Raw genomic sequence first — 17,812 nt, forward strand, 5'->3', positions numbered from 1 at the left:
AGACGATCGAAAACTGGGACAACTTGGTTGATCCCAGGACACTCGCCTTCTATTGCCTGGGGCCAGATTCGTCGGACTTTGTTCTGCGAAACATTGAAATTGAGGGGAAGAAGAGTAAGTATTGAGTTCGTCAGTATTTATATCCTACGCTGTAGTATTTTTTTTTTTTTTTTAACAAGTGTTTTCTTCTCTGCAGAGATGACGACGAAATTTAACAAAGAGTTGTACGCTAAGATGAGATCCAAGAAGAGTGAGCCTTTGTCCAATTTAGGAAAAAAGGCCGTGCGTGTCACCGGGAAGAGCAGTTCGGCACTTCCTATTTCCTCTGCCAGCCCAGTCGCATCGGGGGTCGCGACGACGAGGACTGCTTCTCCTACTACCTCGTTGGAGGAGATTGAGGTTACCCCAGCTTCAAAAAGGCCGAGGTTATCCAAGAAGGAGAAGGAGAAGGAGAAGAGTGTGCCTCGTCCATCTACTCTCTGGACGGACAAGAGGCTAGCCGTGGATAGGGCCCACGAAGTGGTGACCGCTGCAGATTTGAAAGTTTTGTCAGGTGTCCCATTTAATGACGTGGCGGCTCGACACGTCCATAAACTCGTGCAGGTAAACTTGTTTGTGTTCATTCCTTTCTTCGTTCTCTTCTTTGCATCATTTCTCTTGTTGACGATCATTAACGTTTATCTTCAGGTACTAGGTGAGAGTATGCACATAGCTTCTGAATATCTCACTCAGGAGACGAAGGTAGCGTCTTTAACGTCCAGGATGGAGACCTTGGAAGCGGAGAATTCCACGCTGCGGAAGAATCTCATTGAGTCTATGGGCGAGTCCGCTTCCTTGAAGGAGAAGTTGAAAACTTTGGAGGACGAGCTGAGGGTGGAGCGTCAACTGACGCTAGAGAAGGATGAGCAGCTTATAAGTACCAAGGAATCGCTGAAGACGATAGCTGCGAGGTCAGTTGAAGCATTCCAGACGACTGAAGAGTATAGCACCGTCTTGTTCAGCTGGTACTTCAAAGGATTTGAGCTATTGAGGAGGTATTTGCTGAAGCATCCTTCTGGGGTGGATATGGAGAAGCTAGACTTGGAGGAGGTTGATCAGGAAATGGCAGCTGACGAGGTTGGCCAATCTTCTGCCATCGTGCCTTTCGCCCGTGAGGATGCTCCTGTTGACGACACACCAGCTGATGATGGTGCCACCAATGCCTGACCCTGATACTTAGGAACTTTTGTTGTGAAAATTTCACACCTTTTTTTTTTTTTTTTTTTTGGGTGCCCACTGTGTTTTTTGGGCCAAATGTTTGAACAATTTTCTGCTTATTTTATTTTGGTAACCCAGTGTTTATGGGTTTTATGTAAAAACAATGGTAATTACCCTTTAGTTTGGGGTTTTTAAACTGAATTTACCTTAACTTTGTCATATGCTTGACTGTTTGTATGTTTAATGAGTTTTGCTTGGGTCCACATGCTGTGAATGTGTCTTATTCCAATTTTCCTCTTTCCCGTCCATAGCCGTTTTCTTGCTACTTAGCCTTTTTTGTCTGTTTAGGGATTTATAATCGTCAGTGGTTTACATCCGTCAGTGCGGAATCTTACTACTTAGCCAAATTCTTTGGCTTTTGTACTTTTCACCGTCAGTAGTTTACATCCGTCAGTGCGGAATCTTACTACTTAGCCAATTTTTTGGCTTTTGTACTTTTTCATCGTCAGTAGTTTACATCCGTCAGTGCGGAATCTTACTACTTAGCCAATTTTTTGGCTTTTGTTAAATTCCTTGAGCGACCGTGTATAAACACAAATATTGGCTGAATAACCTGTTTATTGAGTATTATTGATGAATACGTCCATACATTACATCTACTGATGGTACTTCTTCAAATGTTCAATGTTCCATGGTCTTGGGAGTCTTTGTCCGTCTAAGGTCTCCAGATGGTAGCTGCCTTGTCTGGAGTAGTGAATGACTTTGTATGGTCCTTCCCAAGTAGGGCCGAGCTTTCCTTGCGCAGGACGAGGTCTCCTATGTCGAGTCGCCTGAGCTTCACCCTTTTGTTGTAGTATTCTGCCATCTTCTTCTGGTATCCCGTCATTCTGCTGAGTGCTTCGTCTCGTACTTCGTCAAGGCAGTCTAGATTAACTCGCAACAAATCGTCATTCTCTTCCTCGCTGAATGCTTCCCGTCGGGTACTGGTGACTCCGACTTCGACAGGGATCATTGCTTCTGTACCGTATGTAAGTCTGAAGGGGGTTTCTCCCATGGGTGTTCTAGCCGTGGTTCTGTAGGCCCACAGGACGTTGGGTAGCTCTTCTGGCCAGGCACCTTTCGCATCGTCCAGCCTGGCCTTTATGATCCTGAGCAACGTGCGGTTCGTTACCTCCGTCTGTCCATTGGCCTGGGGGTGTCCTGGTGACGAGAACTGGTTCTTGATGCCTAGGCCTGAACAGAAGTCTCTGAAACCCTGGCAATCAAATTGTCGTCCATTGTCTGATATGATCGTCCTCGGGATCCCGAACCTGCATATTATATTTTTCCAGACGAAACCCTGGATTCTGGTTTCGGTGATGGTCGCCAATGCCTCTGCTTCAACCCATTTAGTGAAATAATCAATAGCAACTAGCAAGAATTTTACCTGACCTTTTCCCTGAGGCAGGGGGCCAACAATGTCGATTTCCCATTGCGCAAACGGCCATGGGGATGTTATCATCGTCAGCTTTTCTGATGGCAGGGATTGCACATTCCCGAACCTTTGACATTTGTCACATCTCTTGATGAACATTGACGCGTCGTCCTGCATGGTTGGGCAGAAGTACCCAGTTCGCATAATCTTTCTTACTAGGGATCTCGGCCCAGCATGGTCCCCGCAAATCCCTTCGTGTACCTCTCTCATGATGTATTCGGCCTCTCCTTCGTCAACGCACCTCAAGTAAGGCATGGAAAAACCTCTCTTGTATAGGGCGTCATTGAGAATCGTGAATCTGGCGGCTCTCTTCTTGATTTTCCTGGTTTCGTCTACGTCCTGGGGCAGGTGTCCATCCTGGAGAAAAGACATTATGGGCGTCATCCAGCTGCTTTCGCCCCGGACTGCGAATGTTAAAACTTCTTCTATGCTGGGGTTTTTCTGCGTCTCCATCATCAGGTCTATCCTTGATTCTGCTTCATCCGACGAGGCTATTTTTGATACTTCGTCCGCGGCTCTATTCTGGCTTCTTGGAATTTGGGCGAACTCCACTTTTTCGAATTCTTTCATCAAGTGGTTCGTCAATTTGAGGTATTTCTGCATTCGTTCCTCTTTTGCTTCATATTCCCCTTTTACCTGACCGATTACTAGCTTTGAGTCGTTCTGGATCAGTAGGTTCCTGGCCCCAAGCTCTTTCCCTAGCCTTAGGCCCGTCAGGATTCCTTCGTATTCAGCCTCGTTGTTAGTTGCAGGGAATTTCAACCGGACTCCGTACTTCAATATTTCTCCGTTGGGGGTAGTTATGACTACCCCTACTCCCCCTCTTTTTTGGGCTGACGAGCCATCAGTTTGTATCATCTATGTCTCGTCTTCGCTGGCACGATTGGGCTCGTCTAGATATGTGAACTCGGCTATGAAGTCTGCCAGAGCTTGTGCTTTAATGGCCGTCCTTGGATGGTACTCTACGTCGAATTGACTAAGTTCGACCGCCCACTGGATCATCCTCCCCGCGGCTTCTGGTTTGCTCATTGACTTCTTGATGGGCTGATCCGTCATCACTAAGATTGGATTCGCCTGGAAGTATTGCCTGAGCTTGCGCGAGGCTACAATTAAGGCGAATGTGATTTTCTCGATATTCGGGTACCTGGACTCAGCCCCTTGGAAGGCTTGGCTGACGTAATAAACCGGGAGCTATTTCCTATCCTCTTCTCGGATTAGCGCTGCACTGACTGCTGTCGATGATACAGCTAAATACAAATACAAGTTCTCACCTTCCTTTGACGGACTCAGGAGTGGCGGGTTGCTGAGGTAAAGCTTGAGCTCCTGGAACGCTGCTTCACATTCGTCAGTCCATTCGAAAGCCTTCTTCAGGTCTTAAAGAAGGGTAAGCATTTATCCGTTGCTCTAGAAACGAACCTGTTCAGCGCGGCAATTCGGCCCGTGAGCTTCTGGACTTCCTTGACGGTCTTAGGGGAGGCCATGTCGACTATCGCCTGTACCTTCTCGGGATTCGCTTCTATTCCTCTTTGGGACACCATGAATCCCAGGAATTTTCCTGAGGCAACGCCAAAAACGCATTTACCAGGGTTCAGCTTCATCTGGTATCGTTTGAGTGTTTCGAATGTTTCCTTCAGATCTTCCAGATGGGCAGGCTCCTCTTTGCTCTTGATGAGCATATCGTCAACGTACACCTCCATGTTTCTTCCTATCTGCTTGACAAACATTTTATTTACCAATCTCTGGTATGTTGCTCCAACGTTCTTCAGTCCGAACGGCATTACATTGTAACAGTAGAGCTCTTGACTCGTGATGAAGGCGGTTTTCTCCTGGTCCTCGTCAGCCATTTTTATCTGGTTGTACCCCGAGAACGCGTCCATGAACGTCAATAGCTTGTGTCCAACTGTGGAGTCTACGAGCTGGTCTATTCTTGGGAGGGGAAAGCTATCCTTTGGGCAGGCCTTGTTTAGGTCCGTGAAGTCTACGCACATCCTCCATTTCCCAGTGGCTTTCTTTACCAGGACGACGTTTGCAAGCCAATTTGGATAATATACCTCCCTGATGAAGCCTGCCGCCAATAGTTTGCTCACTTCGTCAGCGACAGCTTGGTCTCTTTCTGGTGCAAAAGTCCTTCGTCTCTACTTGACGGGCTTCCTTTCTGGATTCACATTCAACCTGTGTTGGATGGTTTCAGGAGATATGCCTGGCATGTCGTCATGGTTCCAGGCAAAGACGTCCAAGTTCTCCCGAAGAAACTTTATGAGCTTCGTCCTCATCTCGGGGCTTAGGGTCGTCCCTATTCTGGTTGTTTTCGTTGCTTCCCCTTCGATCAACTCTACTGTTTCCAGTTTTTCCACTTTTGCTTCCTCTTTTTCTTCTACGATCCACGTGCGGTTCTCCTTAGCTGCGAGAACAGCTTGATAACATTCTCGGGCCAGCACTTGGTCTCCTATGATTTCACTAACACTGTCATCCGTTGGGAACTTCATCTTCAAGCAATACGTGGATGTGGACGCCTTCCACTTGTTGAGTGCTGGCCTTCCAATGATAACATTATAGGATGACGGACTGTCTACTACCAGAAAGTCTATCTGACGAGTCAGCTGTTTTGGGTCCGTCCCTACTGTGACTGTCAGCGTCACTATGCCCCTAGGATACACTCTGTCACCGCTGAAGCTGACGAGCGGAGAGTCGAATGGACGAAGTCTCTTGGGTTCCAGCCTTAGCTGTTGGAATGCTGAAAAGTAAATAATATCAGCAGAACTGCCATTGTCCACGAGGACCCTCTTTGTGTTGAAGCCTTCTATAGTGAGCTTTATAACCAAGGGATCAGTGTGTGGCTGTTTCACTCCTCGGGAGTCACTTTCGTTGAAGATCATATCCTGATCAGTTCATCTCTGCTTTGGCAGGTGTGTCACATGGACGCTATTCACTTGCCGTTGATGTGTTTTCTTGAGTGACTTGAATGAGCCCCCAGTGGTAGGTCCCCCTGCGATAGTCTGTATTTCCCCGACTACGTTTTGAGGGGGTTGTGATTGACGGCCACCGATCCGGGAGGAGGACCCCTGTTGGCGTTTGTTTTCTTCTCGGAATTCGCTGTGTTCCCCCTTTTTTACAAATTTTTGCAACTTCCCCCTCCGTATCAACTCTTCTATCTGCTCTTTGAGATCCCTACAATCTTCAGTGTAGTGGCCGTGATCTTTGTGGAATCGGTAGTATTTACTTTTGTCGCGGACATTGGGAGATGAGTGTAGTGGTCGTGGCCACTTAAGATAATGCTCGTCCTTAATCTGCGCTAAAATTTTGTCAACAGGCATAACAAGAGGGGTGAATTTTACCGTTCGTGGATTTTTGTCGTCCTTCCTTTTGAGTCCGTCACTGATTCGACGATCTGGACGGTCGCGCTTCTGCCCTCTGCGATCATCTTCTTTTCTTCCTTTGTCCCCTGGTCTGTCCTCGTCCTTGATAGCAGCCAATGCGTCATCAGCGTTCATGTACTTCTGCGCCTTGAGGAGCATTTCAGCCATCGTCTTTGGGGGGTTCTTTGCGAGTGAGCTGACGAGATCTCTGGACCTCAGTCCTGCCTTGAAGGTTGTCAGTTGCACCATATCGTTGGCTTCGTCTACCTCCAGTGTTTCCCTCGTGAAACGTTGTACATATGACCTCAAGGTTTCTTTTTCTCCCTGCCTGACGGTAAGCAAATGGTCAGCGGTCCTCTTTGGTCGTTGTCCTCCAATGAAGTGACGTAGGAAAGCGTTGCTCAACTGCTCGAACGTATCGATTGACGATGTTGGCAACTTCGTGAACCACTCTCGGGCAGCCCCCTTGAGTGTAGTAGGGAAGGAGCGACACAAGATTTCATCTGGGGGCTGTTGAAGTCCCAGGGTCGTCTTGAAGGTGTTCAGATGATCTTGAGGGTCCTTCAGCACGTCGAAGGACTCAAGCTGAGGTAACCGAAATTTCGACGGTATTGGGCAGTCGAGAACCGCTGTTGTGAATGGTGAATCCGTCGCCCGGACCATCCGATCCACACTCCGCTCTGTTTTCTCTTTGATGGCGTTTCTTAGTTCGTCCATCTCCTTCCTCATCTCCCTAAGAATATCTGAATTTTGCTCGACGGGAGTGTTAGGCCTTCGATGGTCACTTCTCCTGTTGCTATCTCCCTCATCTTCCTGATTTCCCTTCGAACGATTGTCCTCTTGCTGAAGCCGTAATCTCAATTCTTGGTTTTGCTTAGTTAGTTCTTCAATGGTGGCTGCAAGGGCTTGAACTTGCTGAGCCAGGGTTGCAGCGTCTTGATTAGACTCCATCTTGAAAAGAACAAGAATAGGGAACCACTGTTTCGAGTCTGAACACGAAAACAATGTCGTTTCCCACAGACGGCGCCAAACTGATGAAGTGTGACTTCGTCAGTCAGTGAATGCGACCAGAGACGAACTGAAACCTTGTGAACGACCGTTTCTGGAAGGATGGTCACCGGTGTGGTGCCTGCCACAACGTCTCCGATGCTAAAGTCAGTGTTGAGAATTATATGAGAGCAAAACAAGCAAATAGCATCAATGTAAGAGAATGTTCATACCTCTCTCGTGGGGGGATGTGAGGGATTTATATATGTTGCTGTAGATTTTAGCCGTTGGGTGATTTATGGTGCTTTAACTTCCCTCTGTGTAACGCCTGTTGGCATTATTAAGTGGCTTTAAGTTGGTCCCAACGGTCTGTTCGTCTGGATGTGTAACCGCCCCTTATCATTTACTGATGGTAATGATGGAGGGGCTATCCTCGTCATTAATAAGTGTTCTCGTCACTAAGGATCTTCCTCGTCGTCAGCCTTACCTCTTGCAGAATCTACTTCGTCAGTCCCATCAATTTTCAAAATTCTTACTTGCCATTGCAGGATTGCGATTCTCTAATTAAAGTTTTAAGTTTTAGGAAAAATACAACAAAAAATACATGGTTAGATATTATTACGTTATTAACACTTAATAGATTTAATTCTTTTTATTGAAATATTGATTATATAATGAAGTGTGCCTTTAAATAGGGATTGAATTATGAGTTTCTTATTCAACAACGAACGATTTTACAAATTGAGCTAATTAGAACCAATTAAATGAACGGTACGTATTTGATTGCTTGATCTATAATCATTTTGAATTTCAAAATTCTTACTTGCCATTGTAGGATTGCGATTCTCTAATTAAAGTTTTAAGTTTTAGGAAAAATCCAACGGAAAATACATGGTTGGATATTATTACGTCATTAACGCTTAATAGATTTACTTCTTTTTATTGAATTTTTTTTTTTTTTTTTTGAGAATCTTTTTATTGAAATTTTGTTGATATAATGTAGTGTGCCTTTGGAATTAGACTATATAAAGCTAATTTTTAGTCTTTTGTTTCTTGGCTACAGCAGAGAGTTAGATAATCAGTTTTGAAATGGACATAAAATTTAATTCATTTTTGAAATAATGATAAGGTTTTACAATATATATATATATATATATATTGACATTAATTCAAGAATTAAAAATATTAATCATGCATAGTTCTCATTTATTTCTCTGGAATGAAACAATAGTAACACGTATCATGTGGTGATAGGCCTAGCCAACATAATTATTGGTCAACAATCTAATGTGCTTGGGATTAACTTATAAGTTAGTTTTGTGTGTGTGTGTGTGTGTGTGTGTAGCTTTCTAAAACCTTAATATTTCTTATTTTTACTCACTTTTTCAAAGTAAAAGTATACTTTAGAATATTTTTAGTAAAAAGTGTTTAGCAAAAAAACTAAATAAGTTGTTCTTCTAAACAAAGCATTTTGTACCCCTTACAATTCGGACCTCCGTTCTCCAATGATGCTGAAATTCTAAGATCCAAGGTTAGTTTAGGACCCAATTAGATTACAAATTGATGATGACTCTACTAATGTTGTAATAGATGAGGTACAAGATGCGCTGCTTCTTGTTGTAGATAGTTCACTTGATGATTGGGTTTTGGAATCAGGAGCTTCGTTTCATACCACTCCACACCAAGAAATCATACAAAACTATGTTGAAGGTGATTTTGGTAAAGTGTATTTAACTGATGGAGAAGCCTCTGATGTTGTGAGTATAGGAGTCGTCCAGATTATATTACCCAAAGGGTCTGTTTGGTTATTGCAGAAGGTTCGACATATTCTTGACCTAAGGAGGAATCTGATGTTTGTAGGACAACTTGATGATAAAGGGCATGCAATACTATTTGTTGGTGGAACCTGGAATGTTACAAAGGGAGTCATGGTATTGGCTTGTGGAAGGAAAACTGGTACTTTGTATATGACCTCAAGTCCAAGGGACACAATTGCAGTTGCTGAAGCAAATACTGATGCAAGTTTACAGAACCACAGACTTGGTCAAATGAGTGAGAAAGGAATGAAGATGCTACTATCAAAAAGGAAACTATCAGAACTGAAGTCTATTAATCTTGACATGGGTGAAAGTTGCATCTTAGGAAAGTAGAAAAGGGTGAGCTTCTTCAAAACTAGCAAGACACCGAAGGCTGGAAAATTGGAGTTAGTACACACTAATTTGTGTGGGTCTTCTCTGGTTGCATCTCTTGGAAGTTCAAGGTACTACATTACTTTCATTGATGACTCAAGCAAAAATGTATGAGTTTATTTTCTGAAAAATAAATTTGATATATTTGATACTTTTAAGAAGTGGAAGGTCATGGTTGAGACAGAAACAAATCTGAAAGTAAAATGTTTAAGGTCAGACAATGAAAGAGAGTACATAGATGGAGGGTTCAATGAATATTGTGCTGCACATGGAATTAGTATAAAGAAGACCATTCCTAGGACACCACAGCAGAATGGTCTGGCTGAGCGCATGAACAGAACTCTTAATGAACGTGCTAGGAGTATGAGGTTGCATGCTAGATTACCAAAAAAAATTTGGACTGATGCTGTTAGTACTGCAACTTACCTGATAAACCAAGGACCATCAGTTCCTATGGAGTTCAGAATTCCTGAAAAAGTTTTGAGTGGTAAAGAGGTAATGTTTTTCCATTTAAAAGTTTTTGGTTGTATTTCTTATGTTTATATTGATTTTGATGCTCATCGTAAACTTGATGCAAAGTCTAAAATATGTATTTTTATTGGCTATGGTGATAAGAAATTTGGCTATCTGTTTTGGGATGAACAAAACAGAAAAATAATTAGAAGTAGAAATGTGATATTTAATGAACAGTTTATGTACAAGTATAGATCAACTGTAGTGCCAGATGTTACAAAGATAGATCAAAAGAAATCTGAGTTTGTCAACTTAGATGAATTGACTAAAAAATTGTCCAGAAGGGAGTGAAGAAGATAAGAAGAATGTAAAGTCATAGGTAGATTAAAGTACACATGTAGCTGAAGTTCGTAGATCTTCCAAGATCATTAGACCTCCATAACGTTATTCACCTGCTTTAAATTATCTCTTGTTGACTAATGGTGGTGAGCTAGAGTGTTATAATGAAGCCTTGCAAGATGAAAATTCAAGCAAGTAGGAGTTAGCCATGAAGGATGAGATGAATTTTTTGTTGGAGAATCAGACATGGGAACTGATTGAATTGCCAAAAGGAAAGAAGACTTTGCACAATAGGTAGATATATAGAATAAAGAATGAGCATGATGGTAGCAAATGCTACAAGGTCAGATTAGTTGTCAAAGAGTTTCAGTAGAAGAAGGGCATTGACTACTCAGAAATCATTTCTCCAATTGTGAAGATGTCAACAATTAGACTAGTACTGGAAATGGTGGCTACAGAGCATCTACATCTTGAGCAATTAGATGTGAAGACAGCATTCCTTCATGGTAATTTAGAAGAAGACATTTACACGAGTCAGCCAAAAGGATTTATTGTTCAAGGACAAGAGAGTTTGGTCTGCAAATTAAAAAGTGCTTGTATGGCCTAAAGTGAGCTCTAAGACAGTAGTACAAGAAATTTGATAGTTTTATGAATAGAACTAAGTTCAAGAGATATGAAACTGATCACTGTTGCTATGTTAAATTCTTTGACAATTCTTATATCATTTTACTGTTGTATGTAGATGATATGCTCATTTCAAGGTCTAGCATTAAGGAGATTAATAATCTGAAGAAGTAATTGTAAAACATTTTCAATGAAGGATTTGGGAGCTACAAAACAAATCCTTGGTATGAGAATCATTAAAGACAAGACTAATGGTACATTGAAGCTTTCACAGGTAAAATATGTGAAGAAGATTCTCAGTAGGTTCAACATGAATGAAGCTAAACTAGTGAGTACACCCTTGGGTAGCCATTTCAAACTAAGTGAAGAATAGTCACCGAAGACAAAAGAAGAAGGGGACCATATGAGCAATGTATCATATGCCTCAACTATTGGCAACTTGACATATGCTATAGTGTGTACAAGGCTAGACATTGCACATGTAGTGGGAGTTGTGAATAGATACATGAGTAGGCCAGGAAAGCATCATTGAGAGGTAGTCAAGTGGGTTCTGAGGTATTTGAGAGGCTTAACAGATACATCTTTGCTTCACAGGTGCAAGTTTGAAACTGCAGGGGTTATGTAGATGCTGATTTAGTATGTGATATTGATAGTAGAAAGAGTACTATTGAGTTTGTATTTACTCTAGGTGGTACAACTATATCTTGGGCTTCAAATCTGCAAAAGATTATTGCTTTGTCTACTACAAAAACTGAGTATGTTGCAACAACTAAAGCTGAAAAGGAGATTATTTGGCTACATAGCTTCTTGGATGAATTGGGTAAGAAGCAAGAGTTGGCCATTCTACACAATGATAGTCAGAGTGCAATTTGTCTTGCTAAAAATTCAACTTTCCATTCAAAGTCAAAGTATATATAGATGAGATACCACTTTATCCGTTACCTTATTGAAGATAAACTGGTAATACTTGAGAAGATTAGTAGATCTAAGAATTCAGTAGACATTTTGACTAAGGGTGTTACTACTAAGAAGTTGAAGTTGTGTGCAGCTTCAATTGGTCTTCCAGCTTGAAGACAAGATGATAAGTTACAATGATGAGGGATTGTCTTTGGAGGATTGCGGTTGGTGTTGGTGATTGAACTAGTCTCCAAGTGGGAGATTTATTTGGCTTTATAGAGTCTAGTTGTGTTTGATCTGGATTATAACCCGACCCAAAATAATATTGTTACAATTTTTTAATAGGAGATTTTCTAAGGCTTAGTCCATAGAGTGAAGACTTGGGCCGATAGGCTCAAGCCGTAGCAGGATATAAAAACTATTGTTTGGAGATTAGGGTTTTGATATCGTTTTTGAGAGAAAACAACTGTACTGCTACACTCTGTATTTTTTCCTGAAAAAAATGAAATTCCTACAACTATGTGGACATAGGCAAATTGCCAAACCACGTAAATACTGTCTTGTGTGAGATTATTTTTTCTTTGGAGTATATTTTTCTCTATTTTTTGCACCTCACATGTGTGGGAATTTCGTACATATTCCCTTCATGGAGAGAGAAAAATAATATCAAAATCAATGTTATGTTTCGAAGTTGAAGGAGAGAAAAAATAGTTAAAGCAGATCGAGATTTGGGATGGAGGTTGGAGTCTATAGCTACTAGCATCGAAGGAGTGGTGGGCAGGTCAAGCACCACAATTCAAGAGAATAATTAATGGCTCTCTAGTTGGCCTTTCTAAATAGAATTCATATTGGTTTTGAGAAATCCCCTCAATCCCATTTAAATGAAGATTTTTAAGATTAATCATGTGTATTATTTAAATGAGTGACATATCATTTGAAAATATCATGCAAATAAAAGTACTCGTGGAGTGTCTTTTCAATTACCATGTAATGTTCCTAAAATAAATAATAATAATAATAATAATAAACTACCAGATGAACTTTCCTCCAATCCAATTTGTTAGTTAATTTTTTTCTATTTAAATATAATTATTTCACAATTTCCATTATGCGCTAAACTAAAACGGAAGATCACATTTTCAAATATGTGTGTAAAACTTTTTTGTATGTACCATGTAGTCTCCCTCACAAATGAAATTTGCTCCCACCACTGTGTCTCAAGTTGTTTCATTAAACGCTAACATTTGAAGAAACAAAGACTTGTCCTACTTGAGTAGGTCTATTATCACTACAATTTTGACAATTTTAACTACAATTTGTCCATATTGTGAGTTAAAAAAAAAAAAAATAGTAAGTTCATGTGGATCCACAATTTCACTTCTCACAAGTTATCATATGAACAAATTATAGTAAAATTGTGAAAATAGTTGTGACACTAAATCTACTTGGTCCTACTGGCTATTGGCTACACCTACAAGTTACCACTGCAACCATGTGAAACGAAGATTTCCAATTGATTTTTTTTTTCCAACGACGAAATGCTCCATCTTTTACATGAAAATTAGTGGCCATGCGTCAATATTATACAATTGCTAGGATTGGCATCTTGTTTTTGTGAGCATAACTCACATTTCTAGTTCTTATAAAAATAAAATAAATAATTGTGGGTTTTAGTTAACTCATTTGGTAAATAATTATGGGTTTTAATTAACTCATTTGGCAAAGTCTCTTTTCATAGAATAAGTGATCTACCAACACCAAAAATCATCTCATGATAATGAACAATTATTAAGAGTGTACATCATAAGTTCAAACTATATCTCAACAAAAAAAGTCACAATTAAATTAAATAACTAAACCTTTAATTTTCAAATAAATAAGATTTCTATGTATATCTCAACTATCAAGAACCATGAAGATGTACAATGAAATCTCCCTCGCTAATGACATTTTAAATATATTTTTATTATTCTATTGAAAATGGGATTTGTAGGAGTTTTCCTTACTTCCAGCCCACTTAAATCCTGTTGTGCATGGCATTGGACCACCTCAACACTAAGTGAGACATACCAATGACTGAACCTACAACTTCAAACTTGTAATGTGATAAGTCGTGAGGAATTCCTACCATTAGACCACCATTTGGTCTGGTTTTAGCATTTCATTGTAAAACGAGGACTCGCTATAGATTGGTCATAAGAAGGACCATTGTAATTGTTGTTTACCGAAGAAAAGATTAATTTACGGAGTTACTCACATCTTAATTATGAGCTAGGAAGATAACAACGCTTAGATAGAATGCCACAATTCAAAATCTTGCCATTGCTAAGATTGACTGACTTGTTATTATGAAGTCAAAACTAATCATAAACAAATCAAGCCAAATAGGCTAAGGCCAAACGACAAGGGCAGAGGTAAATTTTATGAATACATTACTTCTTAATAGTTCAATATTCAAAACTATAAAGCAAAGCTAGTTATATAGAAGTCTTATAAAAATTTCCTTCAACTTAATAGGTATTCTACAATCATACAAAAATTTTGAGATATTTCTCCATTTTATCCACCCTATTCTTATGCTACAATTCAAATCTTCATCAATCTCTCCATATTTATGAATTATTAATTTAAGATATTGTCGCTCTTTAGTATCTCTTGACCATCAAGTCTTATCGAGAGCCTTTAGATTCTAGAGCATTTTGCCAAAATTCTACTTCAGCATTAACTCCACTTCTAATTTTATCCAATAAAATATATCATAATCAAAAGGCATACACCAAAGGACTTCCTATTGAATTGACTTTGTGGGTTCATCCATCACCAGTACAAAGAGATATGGACTTAATGTTGATCCTTGATACAAACATATAGTAATAGGAAATTGTGATTCCTCCAGTTGTTTAGACACTAGTTACAACTTCGTCATTTATATCCTTAATCAACTTTATATACTTTAGATGAACTTCTTTCTTTTCCAACCCACCACGTAACCCTTTTAAGGATCCTATCGTTTGCTTTATCTAAATCAATAAAAATCATATTAAAATTTTTACAAGCCCCTATGTATTTTTCCATTAAACATCTAAATAAGAAAATTGCTTCATGGGTAGATCGTTTTGGCATAAAACTAAATTGATTCTCCAATATTGTTGTTTCATGTCTTAACCTACACTCAATCACTTTTTTCCCGAAGTATTATAGTGTGACTCATAAGTTTAATTTCACAGTAATTTGTATAGTTTTAAATATCTATCTTGCTCTTGTAAATAGGTATTGAAGTACTTTTTATCCTCCACTTAGAAAGCATTTTGATAGTTATCCACTCAAAATCCACCAAAGCAGGACCAAGTGCCTCATGACTCATGAGAGATACCCTTGACACTTAAATTCAGCACCACATGATAAATTCCAATGTGAATTAATGTGCACCATTGCCATAGTTGCAAGAAGATTTAGGACCTACGCAAGAGCATTAACATCAGCCTCATAACAATGTCTTAGTAAAACTTCTAGCTAAAATTCTCACGTATGTTATTCTAATTAACATATTGTTTGTGTTTTCTAAATTATAAATATTTTTTTACGCATTTCGCCTTATTACATTGATGGTTAACTATGATTTTGGGGGAAGTCAAAGTTCAGAACTCTTGTCAAATGGGTCACTAGTTGGATGCTACCACTGTGTTTTCTCAAAGCAATGATGGATCAAGATACTCACTTCATAAAATTTTCTGCCGTTACTTTCCAAAAGAAGTCCACATATATGAAATCACCCTCATAGGAGCCCTTAATATCTGACAAAATTAATATTTTAGTTTCCCCAATTGAATTCAACCATGTTAGAGTATTGATCAATGCAACAAAAAGATCAAATAGGTTCCAGCAAATCTGAAATCTCCAATAGGCAAGGTTCCTTTGAGTTAAGCAGTGCAAGGAGCTATTTGCAAACTCGGTAAACATTAACCAGGTCCACAATTCCAATATCTTGACTGAAGTTCAAGGCTTTCAGTGATAAGGAGGCTGCCATCTGTAGTTGAAAAAAAAAAAAAAAAATAAATAAATAAATAAACATTTGATTACTGGTCACCAGAGTCCAGGGAAGAGCTTTGTATGCATATCTTGTGAGCCAGCATGTTGTACGTGATGACAATTGACCAACATGGCTTCAAAAACCGGAAAAACAGTTTTGCCCTTCGAACCTCACGAACTGTTGCCCAACCGGACGGGTATACCGGTCGGATCTGTATTATTTGTCTTCCTCAAAACGGTGGCCGGAAGCCAAAATGGATCTTCCAGGCCAGAATTCCAAGCCTATCACGGCCGTCGGTAGCCCAATCCATCAATCCGTGGACTAGATAAGATCTTGCCCAGTGATGGAATGAGTACAAGAGACTCAGAAGAGACAGAGGCTTAGACTGAAGAAGGGTCTCTGCGAAGAGTCTAGCTTATGCATGGTTTTAAAAACCGGTACGGTGAAAGAACCGGAAAAGGGACTGGTTACCGGTTTTTTGGTCCGACCGGGGTCCGACCGATGGTCGAACCGGTGACGTCATAAATAATTTAATTAATAATTATAAAATTAATAATTATAAAAATAAATAAATAATTTTATAATTGATCATTTTAACTAAAAAATTAAACAATAGTAAAACATTAAACTTTGGCTTACCAACTTTTAGACACCACTGAACACAATTCCACCAAAAAAAAAACATATACAAACACCCATAGCCTACAAGCCCACTATAAAATATTTTAATTATTTTTTAACTTTTCAAATAACAAAAAGTAAGTCCACCATTGGTAATAATATCATTGCCCACTTATATTTTTTCCTCTCCACATATTCTTGATTCTACACGTTAATATCCCAAGATTCTCAACAACCACACATTTTGAAATCACATCCACACATTTTGGAGGTACAAGTTAAACAGCCAGCAATAGTTCCATCACACTTTTTGCTTTTCATAATTTCGTCTCTTTCTTCAATACTCTCTCTGTCTCTCTCTGTCTCTCTCTCGTGAATATGTGCAGTGCAAGAGGCAAGAGCAGCAAAAAATAAGCCTCAACTGAAGCAGACAGGCAAGACGCAAGAGCAGCAAAAAAATAAGCCTCAAACTGAAGCAGACAGATCATTACAAATCTGCTTATCTTTGGGCTTCTTTGGTTCTTTCTCAACACAATATAATAAATCTGATTTTTTTTTTACTTTCTTTTGAGCAAAGGTAAGTAAAGTAAATCTGGTGTTTTTGGTTCACTATGACTTGTGGGTGTCTTAGGCTTCACCACTTCATACTTGAGAGGGTTTCTTTTTTTTTGTTAATCTATACACTTGATTAGATTAGAGTAGAATTTCTATCTTATTTAAAAAAAAAATGCCAAATAAGTTATGACAAAGCCAAAAGTGTTTCCTAGATTTTTGGCACGCTATTTACTAGATGTTTAATTCTTTTGGGTAAACAACGTTTTTTGTCTCTATTCTATACACCATATTTTAATTTGATCTCTAACCTTTCAATTATGTTAATTTGGTTCTTAACTTTTCAATATAGTGTTAATTTAATCCATGCCGTTATCTTTTGGATCAAAATTGATAACATATTTAATGGCAAAATAAAAAATTAGCTTCCATTGATGTGAGAATAAATTAAAATTTTATTTTGACCGTTTGTCATATTACTAATTTTCATCCAAAATATAATAGAAAGAACTAAATTGACACGAAACTAAAAAGTTAAGGACCAAATTAACACAATTGAAAGATTAGAGATTAAATTAAAATATGGCATAAAAATAAAATAAAAAATTTATTTGAGACACACACACACACACACACACACACTATATATATATATATAGAGGTACTTAAATAATAAGAACTTAAATAGGTACTTTAGCCCCTTTTTTTTTATTTTTTTTATTAAACCTTTTGTTTTTGGCGCTCAACTACTCCACAGTCCACACTGTTATTAAATTATTAAAAGGAAAAAGGAAAGTGGAAAAGTGGACACATAAGCTCTATGTTTTAAAAACCGGACCGGACCGGCCGGTTCAACCGGGAACCGGACCTCAATCCGGTCCGGTTACTAGTAAAAACCGGAAATGAAAGAAAACCGGATGAACAGTGTAAACCGCCGGTTTCAACCGGCATAACCGGAAATCAGTGTGGTTAAACCGTTTTAGCATTTCTTCCTAAATACTTCAGCTGTTAACCCAAATTTTTTTTAAAAAAAAAATTAAAAAGAGAGGTCTTGTTTCAGATTTAAAGAGGGAGATTTGATTTTGAAAATGCT

This window comes from Quercus suber, unplaced genomic scaffold (assembly GCF_002906115.3).
Source record: "Quercus suber isolate HL8 unplaced genomic scaffold, Cork oak 2.0 scaffold_114, whole genome shotgun sequence".
NCBI classification, from domain to species: Eukaryota; Viridiplantae; Streptophyta; class Magnoliopsida; order Fagales; family Fagaceae; genus Quercus; species Quercus suber.